The following is a 16,291-nucleotide window of genomic DNA, read 5'->3' as shown; positions in this document are numbered from 1 at the left end:
GACTGAGGCGTGAATGGTAATTTGGATAAGGAGGGAGGCGTGCTAGGGTAGCTCATTCACTGATACATAGCCAGTGTACCAAGGTGGCGTAGCGTTTAACAGATTTGTCTAGTAAGCGGGAGACCTGGGTTCGAATTCTGGCCTTGGTACTTGCTGTTCGAGTTTAGACGAATAGTAAGAGACTGAGGCGTGAATGGCAATTTGGATGAGGAGGGAGGCGTGCTAGGGTAGCTCATTCACTGATACATAGCCAGTGTACCAGGGTGGCGTAGCGTTTAACAGATTTGTCTAGTAAGCGGGAGACCTGGGTTCGAATTCTGGCCTTGGTACTTGCTGTTCGAGTTTAGACGAATAGTAAGAGACTGAGGCGTGAATGGCAATTTGGATGAGGAGGGAGGCGTGCTAGGGTAGCTCATTCACTGATACATAGCCAGTGTACCAGGGTGGCGTAGCGTTTAACAGATTTGTCTAGTAAGCGGGAGACCTGGGTTCGAATTCTGGCCTTGGTACAAATTTCCATTCGTCATTTCAGAATGCCTATATAAATCATAGATATTTGAAAAGTGAAAAGTGAAGTATTGATTTCTCAATACAGTTTGTATACCTTATTCTTTCCACCAGTTTCCTCCAGATGCCGCTTAAGAGTACAAACATATGACTTTCTGCAGTGACACTACAACTTACTACTGTAGATTGATGAGTTTCTCAACTCGGGGTTAAAACAAATGTACTAAATATAATTCATAAAACTGATTTTAAAATACGGTTTTAACTTAAAAATAAATATTGCAGTCTCCCAATTAATTATTTGGTACAGTGTTACCAAACTAACTTTGAGGGGACAGAATCATAAAAAAAGCCCTATTCTCCTCTACAGAAAATATAAATTAACTGATATCCCACGACTCGAAAACCTCAGTCTGCACTGACTGATGACAGGTTGCGAAAATGAAGGAAAATGCCGGTGTGTTCCAACTCGAAACAGTATACTGAAGGGACTGACAGCTCTGATGACGTTAATATGGGCAAGATGCATAGTATTAGCGCATTCCTACACCTGGATGCTAACCATGGTTACGTCCCGCAGAGTCAGGCGTGTGTCGTGAGTTCCTCGATTTGACGAAAACGGCCGCCGGCAATAGAACCTTCTGCAGCGGCCAGGTAAGTGTCGAACACGCATTTCGTGGCCGGGTGTTGCGACGTGTAACATTGAGTATATGGACTAACAGTCTCTAAAAAAGTAACATGGACGTCAAATTGTGCTTCGTGAATACTGTAGTATCATTGCCACAGATATTACTACAACGCCGCGCCAACACAAGGTTGGCAGCCCGTCGTCTGCCGAGCACAGCGTAATCTAGAGGGCTGTGCAGCTCGATGGAACTGGAGTGTGCCTCGTTCACTTCTTAGCTAGATTTAAATCTAGGCAGACGCACTTTCATAATCGGCCCTCAGCCAGTTCTGTAATGTTTGCATTGTTTCTCCGAGGAGGAGGGCCCATCAGCCTTAGTCCGTGAGAATATGTTGTATTAGTTATAGTCGTAGCTGCAGTCCTTCAGACTACTGAAAATAAGTAATTTCATTGTACTATGTGTTCCTTGAATAATAATCCTTCTCTCTAACAGTGTGCCGTACCGCATATTATTGCAACCTGGACTCCTTCAGCTCCTATCAACTCGGCCTCCTACTTATTTACATTTAGTAACGAGCTGAAAACACCGACGCGTTTTGTGTCTCTAAACAGTGAGACACAATAAATACCTCTTTAAATCTGGTATACTGGTAACACAGTACTTTGGAGGTTAAATAAGGAATGGTCAATGAACTAATATCCTACAGCATTATACACCAGAGCGCAATAGAAACTGGTATAGGCATGCGTATTCAAATACAGAAAAAAATGTATCTGAGCACTATGGGACTTAACACCTATAGTCATCAGTCCCCTAGAACTTAGAACTACTTAAACCTGACTAACCTAGGGACAGCACACAACACCCAGTCATCACGAAGCAGAGAAAATCCCTGACCCCGCCGGGAATCGAACCCGGGAACCCGGGCGTGGGAAGCACGCTACCGCACGACCACGAGCAGCGGACTTCAAATACAGAGCTATGTAAACAGGCAGAACACGGCGCTGCGATCGGCAACTCCTATATAAGATAACACGTGTCTGGCGCAGTTGTTGGATCCAGTACTGCTGCTACAATGGCCTGTTATCATGATTTAAGTAAGTTTGAACGAGGTGTTACAGTCGGCATACGAGCGGTGGGACACAGCATATCTGAGGTAGCGATGAAGTGGGGATTTTCCCGTACGAACATTTCACGAGTGTGCGGTGAATATCAGGAATCCGGTAAAAGATCAAATCTCGGACACCGGTGCGACCGGAAAAAAGATCCTGTAAGAACGGGACCTACGACGACCGAAGAGAATCGTTCAACGTGACAGAAGTACAACCCTTCCGCAAACAGCTGCAGATTTGAATGTTGGACTATCAACAAGTGTCAGCGTGCGTACCATTCAACGAAATATCATCGATATGAGCTTTCGGAGAAGAACGCCCACTCGTGTACCCTTGATGACTGCATGACAGAAAGGTTTGCGCCTCCCCTGGGCCGCCGGCCGGGGTGGCCAAGCGGTTACAGGCGCTACAGTCTGGAACCGCGCGACCGCTACGGTCGCAGGTTCGAATCCTGCCTCGGGCATGGATGTGTGTGATGTCCTTAGGTTAGTTAGTTTAAGTAGTTCTAAGTTCTAGGGGACTGATGACCTTAGAAGTTAAGTCCCATAGTGCTCAGAGCCATTTTATTTCCCCTGGGCCCGTCAACACCGAAATTTAACTGTCGTTGGCTGGAAACATGTTGCCTCGTCGGACAAGTCTCGTAGAAATTGTATAGAGCGCATGGAGTTGTACGGGTACGGGGACAACCTCATGAATCCATGAGGCCTGCATGTCAGCAGGAGGCTGTTCAAGCTGGTGGAGCCTCTAGTTAATAGTGTGGGGCGTGTGCAGTTCAAGTGATACGGGTCCGGTGATACATCAGATACGACTCTGACAGGTGACACGTACGTAAGCATCCTATCTGATCACCTGCATCCATTCATGTCCATTGCGGATTCCAACGGACTTGGGCAATTCCAGCAGGGCAATGCGACATCCCACACGTCCAGAAGTGCTACAGAGTGGCTCCAGGAATACTCTTCTGAGTTTACTTTCGCTGCCCACCAAACTTCACAGATATGAACATTATTGAGCATATCTTGGATACGTTGCAACGTGCTGTTCAGAAGAGGTCTCCACTCTCTCGTACTGTTACGGATTTATGGACACCCCTGCAAGGATTCAAGGGGTCAGTTCCCACCAGTACTATTTCAGACATCAGTCAAGTCCATGCCACGTCGTGTTGCGGCACTCCTGCGTGCTTGCGGGGGCCCCACACGATATTAGGCAGGTATAACAGTTTCTTTGTCTCTTTAGTGCAGTTGTTCGTAACATCAAAATTTACTTATCAGTATTCACACAGAAATACCTATGACTATGTTACTAATCATACACAAAATAAAAAGTAAGTAATTCAAAATTACACTCTGCAACTGTTTGAAGTCTGGCATGTGACTAATGATCTACAATATTGTTGGAAATAGTTCCCTAAACGAAATAAAATAAACTTCACATGTACATCTAAATGAGTACGCCGGAACTCACATTTAAGTGCCTGACAGAGGGTTCGTCGAACCACCGTAAGACTATTTCTCTACCATATCACGAGGGGAAGACGACCATTTAAATCTGATTCCTCTTATCTTATTACGGTGATCATTCCTCTCGATGTAAGTGGGCGTGAACATAACTTTGCCATATTCCGAGGAGAGACTTGGTGATTGAAATTTCTTGGAAAAACCTCGCTACAACAGAAAAATCCCTTAATATTTATGGCTCCCACCCTAACTCGCATATCATATCCGTGAGACCCTATCCTATGTCGTGGGAGTATAAAACGAGCTGTCTTTCTTTCAACTTTTTCGATGGTGCCCGTCAATCCGGTCTCGTCCGGATCCCATATCGCGCAGCAATACTGCAAAAGAGAGCAAACAGGCGTAGTGTACTCAATCTCTTTAGTAGACTTGTTGCATCTTCTAAGTGTTCTACCAATAAAAAATTTCTTTGGTGGCTTTCCCCACAACATAATCTATGTGATCGTTCCAACTTAAATTGTTAGTAATTGTAATCAGTAGATATTTAGTTGACTTGACAGCTTGTAGATTTGTGTGATGTATCGTTTAATCGAAATTTAAAGTACTCCTTTTGGTGCTTATGTGTATGACTCCACACTTTTCATTAGGGTATTTAGAGCAAATTCCCATTTTTCGCACCACAAAGATATCGGTCATAAACCATTTTGTAATTGTTTTTGATCTTCTGATAACTTTACTAAACGTTAAATGAGGGTATCATGTGCGTATAATCTAAGAGGGCTGCTCAGATTGTCTCCTATATCATTCACACAGATCAGGAACAGTATAGGGCCTATAACACTTGCTTGGGTAAAGTCAGATATTACTTCAGTTTTAATGGGTGACTTCATTCGATAACTATTGACGCTATTACATCGACTGGCGTTTAAACTCTGGCGTATCTCAGAAACGAATGTCTTGTCACCTGTGACAATTTTCTCTAAAATTTGATCATCTTCTGTATTATATCGGTTCAAAAATTCAAGAGCACAAGCCATCTTTTCCTTTTTGCGTTTCTCAGCAAGCAGCCTGGGAACCTAAGATGAGCACAATTTGTGAAATTGCAGCTTTATATGGACTACTGTGTGCAAAACTGTTTTATCCACATTCGGAAATTCCATTGCTAAAGTTGAAATTGTGAATCGCCGTCTTCACGAATCTCTTCGTCGACTGCTTTTACCAAATCTACTGAGATCATTGATATTCTCTGTACCACGATTCATCATGAACATTTTCCCATTCATCCTTGAAAGTGCGCAGCCACTTCAGTGGCAGATTTAAGATTCTTGCGACCCTAGGCACACCGGAGTATATACGCCCCTCCAAAAATATGTTTCAAATAACAACTGTATAGTTTTTGAATCACAATGAATGTTCTCTAAGTTCTCATAAAAAAGTACATTATAACGTGACATTTTTAAATGTAGTCAACATATAGCTTTCTTCATTTCTTCAAGATGGCCTATATTTTGCGTGACTGCTAGGCTTCAGCAATTCTGAATGTGGTTTATCATCGCATCACTCATTCTTTCTTTCCCATCCAGGATTTTCGCATCATCTAGGCTTTTTTTTTTTTTGTTTGTTTGTTTCATAGTTGATTTCAACCTTCTCAGCCTGGCACCCATTCTCTTCTGCACATGTCCCACAAACTCAGTGATTTCCCTAAATCACTCCAGGCACATGCCTGGATGGTTCCTCTGAAAGGGCACGGCCGACTTCCTTCCCCATCCTTCCCTAATCCGATGAGACCGATGACCACGCTGTCTGGTCTCCTTCCCCAAACCAACCAACCAACCACAAACTCACGTTTGCTTGTATTCACACTGTTCCCATGCGGTTTGCTTTCCAAAACTTGTTTGAATGCTTTAGAAGCACCATCTCCTAGCTACTGGACATAGCGAACATAATACCACTCAGAAGAACGATGTGTGGTGTCACCGCCAGACACCACACTTGCTAGGTGGTAGCCGTTAAATCGGTCGCGGTCCGCTAGTATAGGTCGGACCCGCGTGTCGCCACTATCAGTGATTGCAGACCGAGCGCCGCCACACGGCAAGTCTAGAGAGGCTTCCTAGCACTCGCCCCAGTTGTACAGCCGACTTTGCTAGCGATGGTTCACTGACAAATTACGCTCTCAATTGCCGAGACGATAGTTAGCATAGCCTTCAGCTACGTCATTTGCTACGACCTAGCAAGGCGCCATTATCAATTACTATTTATCTTGTGATACATGTACCGTCAGACCGATGTTCACCAATTATGGATTAAAGTTAAGTATTCCAGCAGCTATGTACCTTTTTTGCTAGTCTCAATTCCTTGTCATTTTCCAGACCTCACGCCATCCTGCGTGAGCTTAAACGCGTGCCTTTCGGCTACCTCATAGTGGCTTGGCTGTCTTGCCAAGTCACAACACGATGAATATTTTTTTTTCACTCCAGCAACCACCATGCCAACACTGCTACCTAATAATTAGCAACATAGTCATCGCCATGTCTATTTTTCACCCTATCTATGCATCTAGAGTATTTGGACATTATTGCAACATCAAGAACCTTACCAGTTTCAACCCTAGTTGTTGTGACACCATTGTTGGAGGTGGACCCCTTTCTTTTGCCGTGTGACATCCGAAGCTACTGTGAGGTGACAGTTACGATTTTCTTTCATTGCTTCTTCCACAGCTTCCTCCACTGACTTCTGTGCTACATTTTAAACATTAAATTAAACTGGGCAGCCAGGCCAACATGGGATTCTACTTTCAGAGAAGCGTTTCCTTGACTTTTTGCAGCACACGCTGTTTTCAAGAGCTTCGCACAATAGATTCATAACAGTGAGTTGAAAAACTTCCTTCCCTTTATCAAATAAATTATATTTCTCTTCCAAATCTCTGAGTTTTTTTATGAGAAGCTGTTTTCATTTGGAGCAAGTTCGTTCTGCAAATCACATGTAAAGGTACTCAAATTTTCCAACAATGATGATGAAGAAATGTTTCGCATTGTTAGTGAATAATCATTTCTTTCGTTTTGCCAGTTCACATACTTTTTAAACACTTTCGCCCCAGCTCTAGGCATTTTCACTGCGGTTAAAGAAGCACTAAATACGAAAAAACTCGACACAACAATTTCGTGTAGCACACCGTTTAAAACAATTCAAAGTGAAATCTTCATGAAACCAGAGACAAGCAATTTCAGACAAATACTGTATAAAGAGTCGCTGGAAATCGGGATTGTTGACTTCACGTCACATGGATATACTCCCAAAAAGTTCATGGTCATACATGGTAGAAGTTTGTCACAGAAGTGCAATAACCGTCCTCACAAATCTATAAAAATAAAACAGTTACAATTCTAATAGAACAATGGATGATATGTCCTTTTAAAGAGAATACTTGGAGAAATTTAATGAGCCAATAAAAAGAAAATCGATTTTTTCATCCAAAATTCGATTCTGTATCCCCATAAATTGACCGTTATGTAATGAATTGAATTTTTCAACATTTCCACATAGCGGAAGTCCACAAGTTAGCCTTCCAACTACCCAAACACTCCTATCAACACATTGCACCAGTACATTTTTTGCCTCAACATATGGCTCGAAATGGTTTCCTTCCGTCACAAGCAATTTTTTTATGTTAAAAGTGATAACTCTAAATTTTTGTGTTCAAATGAATCTTCATGAAGACATAAGATAATAGAAATATTTCTCCGATTTGAAATACCAATAGTAGTAATCGTGGTCTTACCTCCGAACAATTTATACTGTGCACAAAAAGTAGCACCAGTGCTAATGGCGTACAATAAGTAACTTCGTAAAGTTGATACACCCTTTAAAAGTTTACGATAAGATAAATTTTTGTTCAAATATCTGGTTTACTGGCTATTGACATTCGCGAGTTAGAAAAATCAGTGTCCCAATTTTATTAATGCCATGGTGTACGAGAACGTCCATTGTTGATTCATTAACACACCATTCCGAAGCATCATCACTAATCAGGTTATTTCTTTTTGGTAATATCTTATTCGACACTTTTTTGTGAAACTGGAAGTCAGCAGCAATTTTTAAACTATTCTTTCGTTCGCATTTACATCTTTCATTAAAGCTGTACAGCTAGAGCTATAATCAGTGATATTTGAACTCGAAGTCGACGCAGCAACATTTCCTGTGAAAATTTGTCTACTCTGCCAAGCGTTTTTAGAACATTAGCGTCTCGTTTTCGCTTTTCTGTCGCTAATTTCCGAAATCGTGCCCAAATTAACTTTGCTCATTTGTTTTTGTCACTCTTATATATGTTAAACACTTACGAAACTGTCAACCAACACCGACAGAAAAGAAAATAAGTCTGAAAATAAGAAGTATTCAGTTCAGTCTCGTGCCACACGACACACGAGCACAATGCTTTTTACCTTTAAATACGACAGCCAAACAACACCGACCCGAAAGAAAATAATTTTGTAAATGAAAAGTATATAGTTGAAAACAGTATCACATGGCACACGAGCACAAATCTTTTTACTTTAAATACGACAGTCATCAACTGACTAGCTTTGATTACTTGACCGAACTGTACTGTGAAATAAAATAGTTAAGACAAGAACGAGAATGCAGAATAATTTCCTTTCATTGTTGCCTCTTTGTCTGTTCTCAATGAATAGATGTTAGAAGCCGACAGCATTTTAGGAACAGCAACGTTTCAAAGCTCGACCTGTCGATTGTAGTACTGATGGCTTAATTTAAAATATTATTGGACAATTTCATAAACAAGACTCCGAACGGAAATTGATTGTTTAAGTTTCCTTTCAGTTGCCAAGTAAACTAATAATATTCCAAAGTTTGTATTGTCGATTGTTCTTCTTACAGCTTGTTTAAACTACCAAGTTATTTCACAATAATAATAACTTCCGTCTTTTGTATGCGCAGTTATTTTAAAACGTAAAATATTGAAATAAATTCAGTGCAAAAAATGGCGCCCTCTAAAGCTGCCACCCTTAGGCCTGGTGCAAGTGGGCCTATATGTAAATCTGCCTCTAACGCACTTAATAACTTGGCTCTCACTCATCGCCTGCAACGAAGTTCTTTGTTATCAAAAACCAAATCCCTGACAGTATTTCACAGTCGACGGGCTGATCAGTTGAATTAATCATTCTGAACTGACACCATAAACAATACATTCCGAAAATACCAATGCAAATGGCGTCGTTTAACGAGTAAGGCATGTCGGGATTCGGTGCGCATGCGCATACAAAGTTCGTGTGACATTCGCATAGCTATGGTGATTCGGACTTTTTTTCCGAATAACCCTCGTACTTTTTAGTACCGACATGCAGATAGCATTCCGTTTCACACTTTCCTCCCTGTCCTGTATAATAATCTGTATCCTTTCTCAGTGGAGCCCGTGGCAGCCAGCTCTAGTAGTCTCAAACGTTCCCCTGACTCCAATGTGATGTCCGCAACGGGTAATGCATTATACTCATTCGAACACGGTATAATAGCACGTAGTAATTTAATAACAGTGACGTCTGATAACCACACGTTGTATGGCACCGTGATTAGTAACATGATCATTGGACGTTGCAAGCATGGCAAAGGGCCTCGTTGACTGAGACGTCACATTGCATGTTTCCTCTCGCCAAGTTCTAGACCTCAAAGCAAACAAAGCACTTCTTTCCCCTTGCAAACAGTGCAACTGTCAGGAAGGTGGCTGAGGTATTGTAGTGTAACGCATGTTCATATAGGGCGAAAAAGAATAGCTGCTGCTTCTGCCATCGTAGCTCTCCAGGGAATGATACAGGAATTAACTGTGTGATCATAAACATCCGCTTGATGTGGTCTTCAGTTCGATGACTGGTTTAAAGCAGCTCTTAATGCCAGCATATTCTGTGCAAACCTTTTCATAACCACTGCCACCCACAGAAATCTGAACCTGCTTACTGTAGTAGTCAAGCTTTTTTTATTTCTTTACTGAACATGTTCCATTATGAGGTAACGTTACTTGTTTGAAGGTTAACTTAAAACGTATCCGCCGGGAAATCTTGAAGAGTCACATGAACTTAAAATGTCAACAGTGGAATGTTAGGACAACAAAGATAATATACTTGATGCAATAACATCAGGCTCCTTACTTTCCAAATACAAAATTAGAATATGTCAAAACTTGACGTAAACTTAAATATCACAATTACATCTGCAGGTACAGATCCTTGTCTTCAAGATATTTATAAATTATGGGAACACTGAAGTATGAATAACTGCACTACGTTTTGTGAAAGTATCCAATAACTGTTTCAACGTGCCTGTAAGCTCTGTAGTATGCATCCAGATTTTTCGGAGTACGTATGAGGTTGTAGTTGACACAAAAGATTGTTGTACTATTGAGAACCTCGTGCAGTCCTTGGCCTCGCTGTAAGGTTTTTACCCCTGATACATCTATTATCAAAAGATTTCTTGCTGCCCCAGAATGTGTCCGATCAACCGCACTTCCTTTTCAAGTTGTACCACAAATTTCTCATCTGCCCATTTCGATCCAGTTTTTCTTCCTTAGTTATTCGATATACCCACTTAATCTTCAGCTTCATTGTGGAACACCATATTAATAAAGCTTCTATTCTGTTCTCTTTACCGTTTACGGTTCATTTCAGTACAAGGCTACACTCCAGACCAATACTTTAACAAATGACAAGCAGAATGCTTCAATTTATATTATAATTTAACAAATTCATCTTTTTCAGAACTTATTTTCTTTCTGTATCCATTCTGCAATCTATATATTTTGCTTTCCACAAGCGAAACTGATATACTAAATTCAATGTCCCATTTCGTAGTCCTATCTACGTAGAAATAGACATTAAGGGGGAAGAGACTTAGTGATGGAGATACTGACGACGAACGCTGACTTCATTACATTCATCAGACGACACAGTAGAATGAAAATAACTGTATTTTTCTCGTTTACACAGAATTCTATGGAAGTAATGACGCTTACAGGAGACGTGTATTTAATAGATTATGAGCACCTTTGTCTTTCCTCGTTAACACAGAAAAAATTATAATTCAGCGTTTTGAGAGCCCATTCGGTGCACTGCGGTTAAAGCGGCCATTCGCGTTTATTCACGCCCCCAACGGCGCCGATGATAAAACGCGCGCGCCAAACGGCCCAAAGTTTTACGGCGTAACGATATAAAATTATGCCGCTTTTTAGGGCAGCGGCCCACTAAAGCGTAGGTCTGTCCGCAGGGCGCCCGTAACGGCCGGCAATCCGCTTTAATTGCTGGCGCTAGGCCTGTGGTGCCCTGACGTCTCGCAAACTCCTGATGAGGAGCGCTGCAGGACGAAACTCACAAACAACCGCTGCCTACACCTAGACAACACACAATGCACGGCACTGTACGCTGACAAAAATCGTCGGATAGGGATATGCACATATACACTACTGGGCATTAAAATAGCTACACCACGAAGATGGCGTACTACAGACGCGAAATTTAACCGACATGAAGACGATGCTGTGATACGCAAATGGTTAGCTTTTCAGAGCATTCACACAAGGTTGGCACCGGTGGCGTCACCTACAACGTGCTGACAAGACGAAAGTTTCCAACCGATTTCTCATACACAAACATCAGTTGACCGGCGTTGCCTGGTGAAACGTTGTTGTGATGCCTCGTGTAAGGAGGAGAAATGAGTACCATCACGTTTCCGATTTTGATAAGGTCGGATTTTAGCCTATCGCGAATGCGGTTTATCGTATCGCGACATTGATGCTCGCGTTGGTCGAGATCCAATGACTGTTAGCAGAATATGGAACCGGTGGGTTGAGGTGGGTAACACGGAACACTGTGCTGGATCCCAACGGCCTCGTATCACTAGCAGTCGAGATGACAGGCATCGTATCCGCTTGGCTGTAACGGATCGTGCAGCCACGTCTCGATCCCTGAGCCAACAGATGGCGACGGTTGCAAGACCACTGCACAAAACTGCACGAACAGTTCGACGACGTTTGCAGCAGCATCGACTATCACCTCGGAGACCATGGCTGCGGTTACTCTTGACGCTGCATCACAGACAGGAGCGCCTGCGATGGTGTACTCAACGACGAATCTGGTTGCACGAATGGCAAGACGTAATTTTTTCGGATGAATCCAGGTTCTGCTTACAGCATCATCATGGTCGCATCCGTGTTTGCGACATCGTGGTGAACGCACTTTGGAAGCGTGTATTCGTCGTCGCCATACTGGCTATCACCCGTAGTGATGGTATGGGGTGTCATTGGTTACACGTCTCGGTCACCTCTTGTTCGCATTGACGGCAGTTTGAACAGGGACGTTACACTTCAGATGTGTTACGACCCGTGGCTCGACCCTTCATTCGATCCCTGCGAAACCCCACATTTCAGCAGGATAATGCACGACTGCATGTTGCAGGTCCTGTATGGGCCTTTCTGGATACAGAAAATGTTCGACTGCTGCCCAGGCTAGCACATTCTCCGGATCTATCACCAATTGAAAACGTCTGGTCAATGGTTGCCGAGCAACTGGCTCTTCACAATACGCCAGTCACTACTCTTGAACTGTGGTATCATGTTGGAACTGTATGGGCAGCTGTACCTGTACACGCCATCCAAGCTCTGTTTGACTCAATGCCCAGGCGTATCGAGGCCGTTATTACGGCCAGAGGCGGTTGTTCTGGGCACTGATTTCTCAGGATCTATGCACCAAAATTGCGTGAAAATATAATCGCATGTCAGTTCTAGTATAATATATTTGTCCAATAATTACCCGTTTATCATCTGCATTTCTTCTTGGTGTAGCAATTTTAATGGCCATAATGCACCTCATACGCAAGTTATAAGAGGACAATGCATTGCCGGGGAGCTGTCATTTGTACTTTGGTGATTCATGTGAAAAGGTTTCCGGCGTGATAATGGCCACACTAAGGGAATTAACAGACGTTGTACGCGGAATGACGGTTGGAGCTAGACGCATGGAAATGTTCAATTTCGGAAATAATTATTGAATTCAGTATTCCGAGATCCACAGTGTCAAGAGTGTTCAAAAATGGCTCTGAGCAGTATGGGACTCAACTGCTGAGGTCATTAGTCCCCTAGAACTTAGAACTAGTTAAACCTAACTAACCTAAGGACATCACAAACATCGATGCCCGAGGCAGGATTCGAACCTGCGACCGTAGCGGTCTCGCGGTTCCAGACTGCAGCGCCTTTAACCGCACGGCCACTTCGGCTGGAGTCAAGAGTGTGCCGAGAATACAAAATTTCAGGCATTTCCTCTTACCACCAACAACGCCGTGGCCGACAGCCTTCACGTAACGACCGAGAGCAGCGGCGTTTGCATAGAGTTGTCAGCGCTCACAGACAAGTAACGCTGCGTGAAATAACGGCTGATATCAATGAGGGATGTACGAATAACGTATACCTTAGGATAGTGAGGCGACATTTGGCGATAATGGGCTACAGCAGCAGACGACAGAGGCGAGTGCCTTTGCTAACAGCACGACATCTTACATCGCCTGCAACGCCTCTCCTGGGCTGGTGACCATGTAGGTTTGTCTAGATGACTGGAAAGACACGGACTCGTCAGATGAGTCTCAATTTCAATTAGTAAGAATGGTAGGGTTCGAGCGTGGCGCAGACCCCACCAACCCATGCATCCGGGTTGTCAAGGCATTGTGCAAGCTGATGCTGGCTCTGTAATGTAGTGTGCTGGGTCTACACGGAACTGACTGGGTCCGCTGGTCCAACTGAACCGATCATGGCTGGAAATGGGTATGTTCGGCTACTTAGAGGCCATCTGCTGCCAATTTTAATGGATGACAATACGCCATGTCATCAGGCCATTACTGTTTGCGATTAGTTTCAAGATCATTCTGGACAATTGGAGCGAATGATTAGCGCATCGAGGTAACCCGACATAATTTCCACCGTACATTTACAGGACATAATCGAAAGGTCAGTTTATGTGCAAAATCCTACACCGACAACACTTTGGCTGCTGTGGACGGTTACAGAGGCAGTTTGGCTCAGTAATGCTGCAGGGGACTTCCAACGACTTGTTGAGCCCATACCACGTCGAGTTGCTGCACTATGTCTGGCGAAAGGACGTCCGACAAGATACAAACATCAAAAAAGGTTTGCATCACCTCGGTTCCGAGAGTTCCGGAACCTGAACGGAAAACTGGGGTAGAGATCAACATAAACATCATTTCCGTCCGTTTTATTGCTCCTGAATACCACACATTGCATGTTGTGCCAGCATACAGCGAGACCTTCAGAGGTGGTGATCCAGACTGCTGTACACACCGGTGCCTCCAATACCCAGTCGTACGTCCTCTTGCATTGATGGATGCCTGTATTCGTCGTGGCATACTATCCACAAGTACATCAAGGCACTGTTGGTCCAAATTGTCCAAATTGTCAACGACGATTCGGCGTAAATCCCTCAGAGTGGTTGGTGGGTCACGTCGCTCAAAAACAGCCCTTTTCAGTCTATCGCCGGCATGTCGTTATACTGAAGGAACTCATTCACAAGATGTGCACGATGGGGGCGCGAATTGTCGACCATGAGACGGATGCTGCGCCAATATGCTGCCGATATGGTTGCACTATCGGTCGGAGAATGGAATTCAGGTATCATACAGCCGTTACGGAGCCTTCCATGACCACTAGCGGCGTACGTCCGCCCCACGTAATGCCACCCCAAAACACCAGTAAACGTCCACTACCTGCACTCGCTGGACAGGGTGTCTAAGGCGTTCAGCCGACCGGGTTGCCTCCAAACAAGTCTCCGACGATTGCCTGGTTGAAGGCATATGTGACACTCGTCGGTGAAGAGAACGTGATGCCAATCCTGTGCGGTCCATTCGGCATGTTGTTGGGCCCACCTGTACTGCGCTGCATGGTGTCGTGGTTGCAAAGATGGGCCTCGCCATGGACGTCGGGAGTGACGTTGCACTTCATGCGGCCTACTAAGCACAGTTTGAGTCGTAACAAGACATCCTGTGGCTGCACCATAAGCTTTATTCAACATGTTGGTGTTGTTGTCGGCATTCCTCCGAGCCATAATCCGTAGGCAGCGGTCATCCACTCCAGTAGTAGCCTTTGGGCGTCCTGAGCGAGGCATTCCTCGACAGTTCCTGTCTCTCTGTACCTCCTCCGTGTCCGAACAACTTCGCTTTGGTTCACTCCGAGACGCTTGGACGCTTCCCTTATTGAGAGCGGTTCCTGGCACAAAGCAACAATGCGGACGCTATGGAACCGCGGTAGTGACCGTCTAGGCAGGGTTGAAGTACAGACAACACGAGCCGTGTACCTCCTTCCTGGTGCAATGACTGGAACTGATCAGCTGTCGGACCCCCTCCATCTATTAGGCGCTGCTCATGCATGGTTGTTTACATCTTTGGGCAGATTTAGTGACATCTCTGAACAGTCAAAGGGACTGTGTCTGTGATACAATATCCACAGTCAACGTCTATGTTCAAGAGTTCTGAGAACCGGGGAGATGCAAAACTTTTTTTGATGTGTGTGTTAGGAGGTATCACATGACTTTTGTCACCTCGCTGTACAATGCATAGTGTTAGTAGTACATAATGAGCGTCACTTGTCTTGTGATACGCCACCCAAGGTCTTGTTCTCACGACCCATTTCTCGTCAACTATGTTTCCGTTCTAAGAACATATCATTGTAGCAATTCAGCACAGAATAACATTTCTTCCAGATGTCTTGGGTATGAAGATGGAACTTCAGCTGTATTTAATAGTTTTATTACCAGATCCCACCAGACTACGTCACGCTGTAAACCACATCCTCGTGTGACATGTAACAAAGTCATAAGAGCTAAGTGGCCCAGAACATGAAACCTAACATTCGCTGTCAGATTAAACTAATACACCGCTAAATGGCGGTACTTCAATATATCAAAATCAGCCAGTCGTTGCAACGCATCTTTCCTTTCTGGCAGATGAAAGTGAGAGAAGTGTTTAAATTTTGATGAATACACGCGATGCATGAATAATAGTTTGCCTCGGTAAAGACACTATAAATACAATGGCAAGATGTGTTTAGTAACAGCATACACATCTAGATACAATTAAACTTTCTACCGTAGTGAATCAGCGTCATTTAAATTCTTAACACCTCGCACGTGATGATATTTTGATGCATCAGGCCCGATGTTTATTTCACAACATCGTAGTATAAAGGCTCCTTGACGGTGTAAATATTACACTGACTTCCTCGTAAAAGGGGTAATGAGTATTAATTCGGACTTCGTAAAGACAGTTATACAGGTTCGACTTGTGGAAAGTAAAAGCCTTATACGACACAACGTGATAAGCAATCGGTCGTTCTGCCTTCAAACAATATAAGCACAATTTCCTGATACATATCCCTGAAAAGTATAAAATCATGAAATATGTTTAATCTGGTAGCAGAAAAAGGTTTCTCCAATAATTACAGACACGACTATTCACGAATATTTTTTTCGATATTTTAGGTATTACTTGGGAAGGATAATACCTACCTGCTAATTCATCCGGTGACTGAACAAAA

The sequence above is a fragment of the Schistocerca nitens genome, chromosome 5, assembly GCF_023898315.1.
Source record: "Schistocerca nitens isolate TAMUIC-IGC-003100 chromosome 5, iqSchNite1.1, whole genome shotgun sequence".
Lineage (NCBI taxonomy): Eukaryota > Metazoa > Arthropoda > Insecta > Orthoptera > Acrididae > Schistocerca > Schistocerca nitens.
This window is presented reverse-complemented; position numbering follows the sequence as displayed.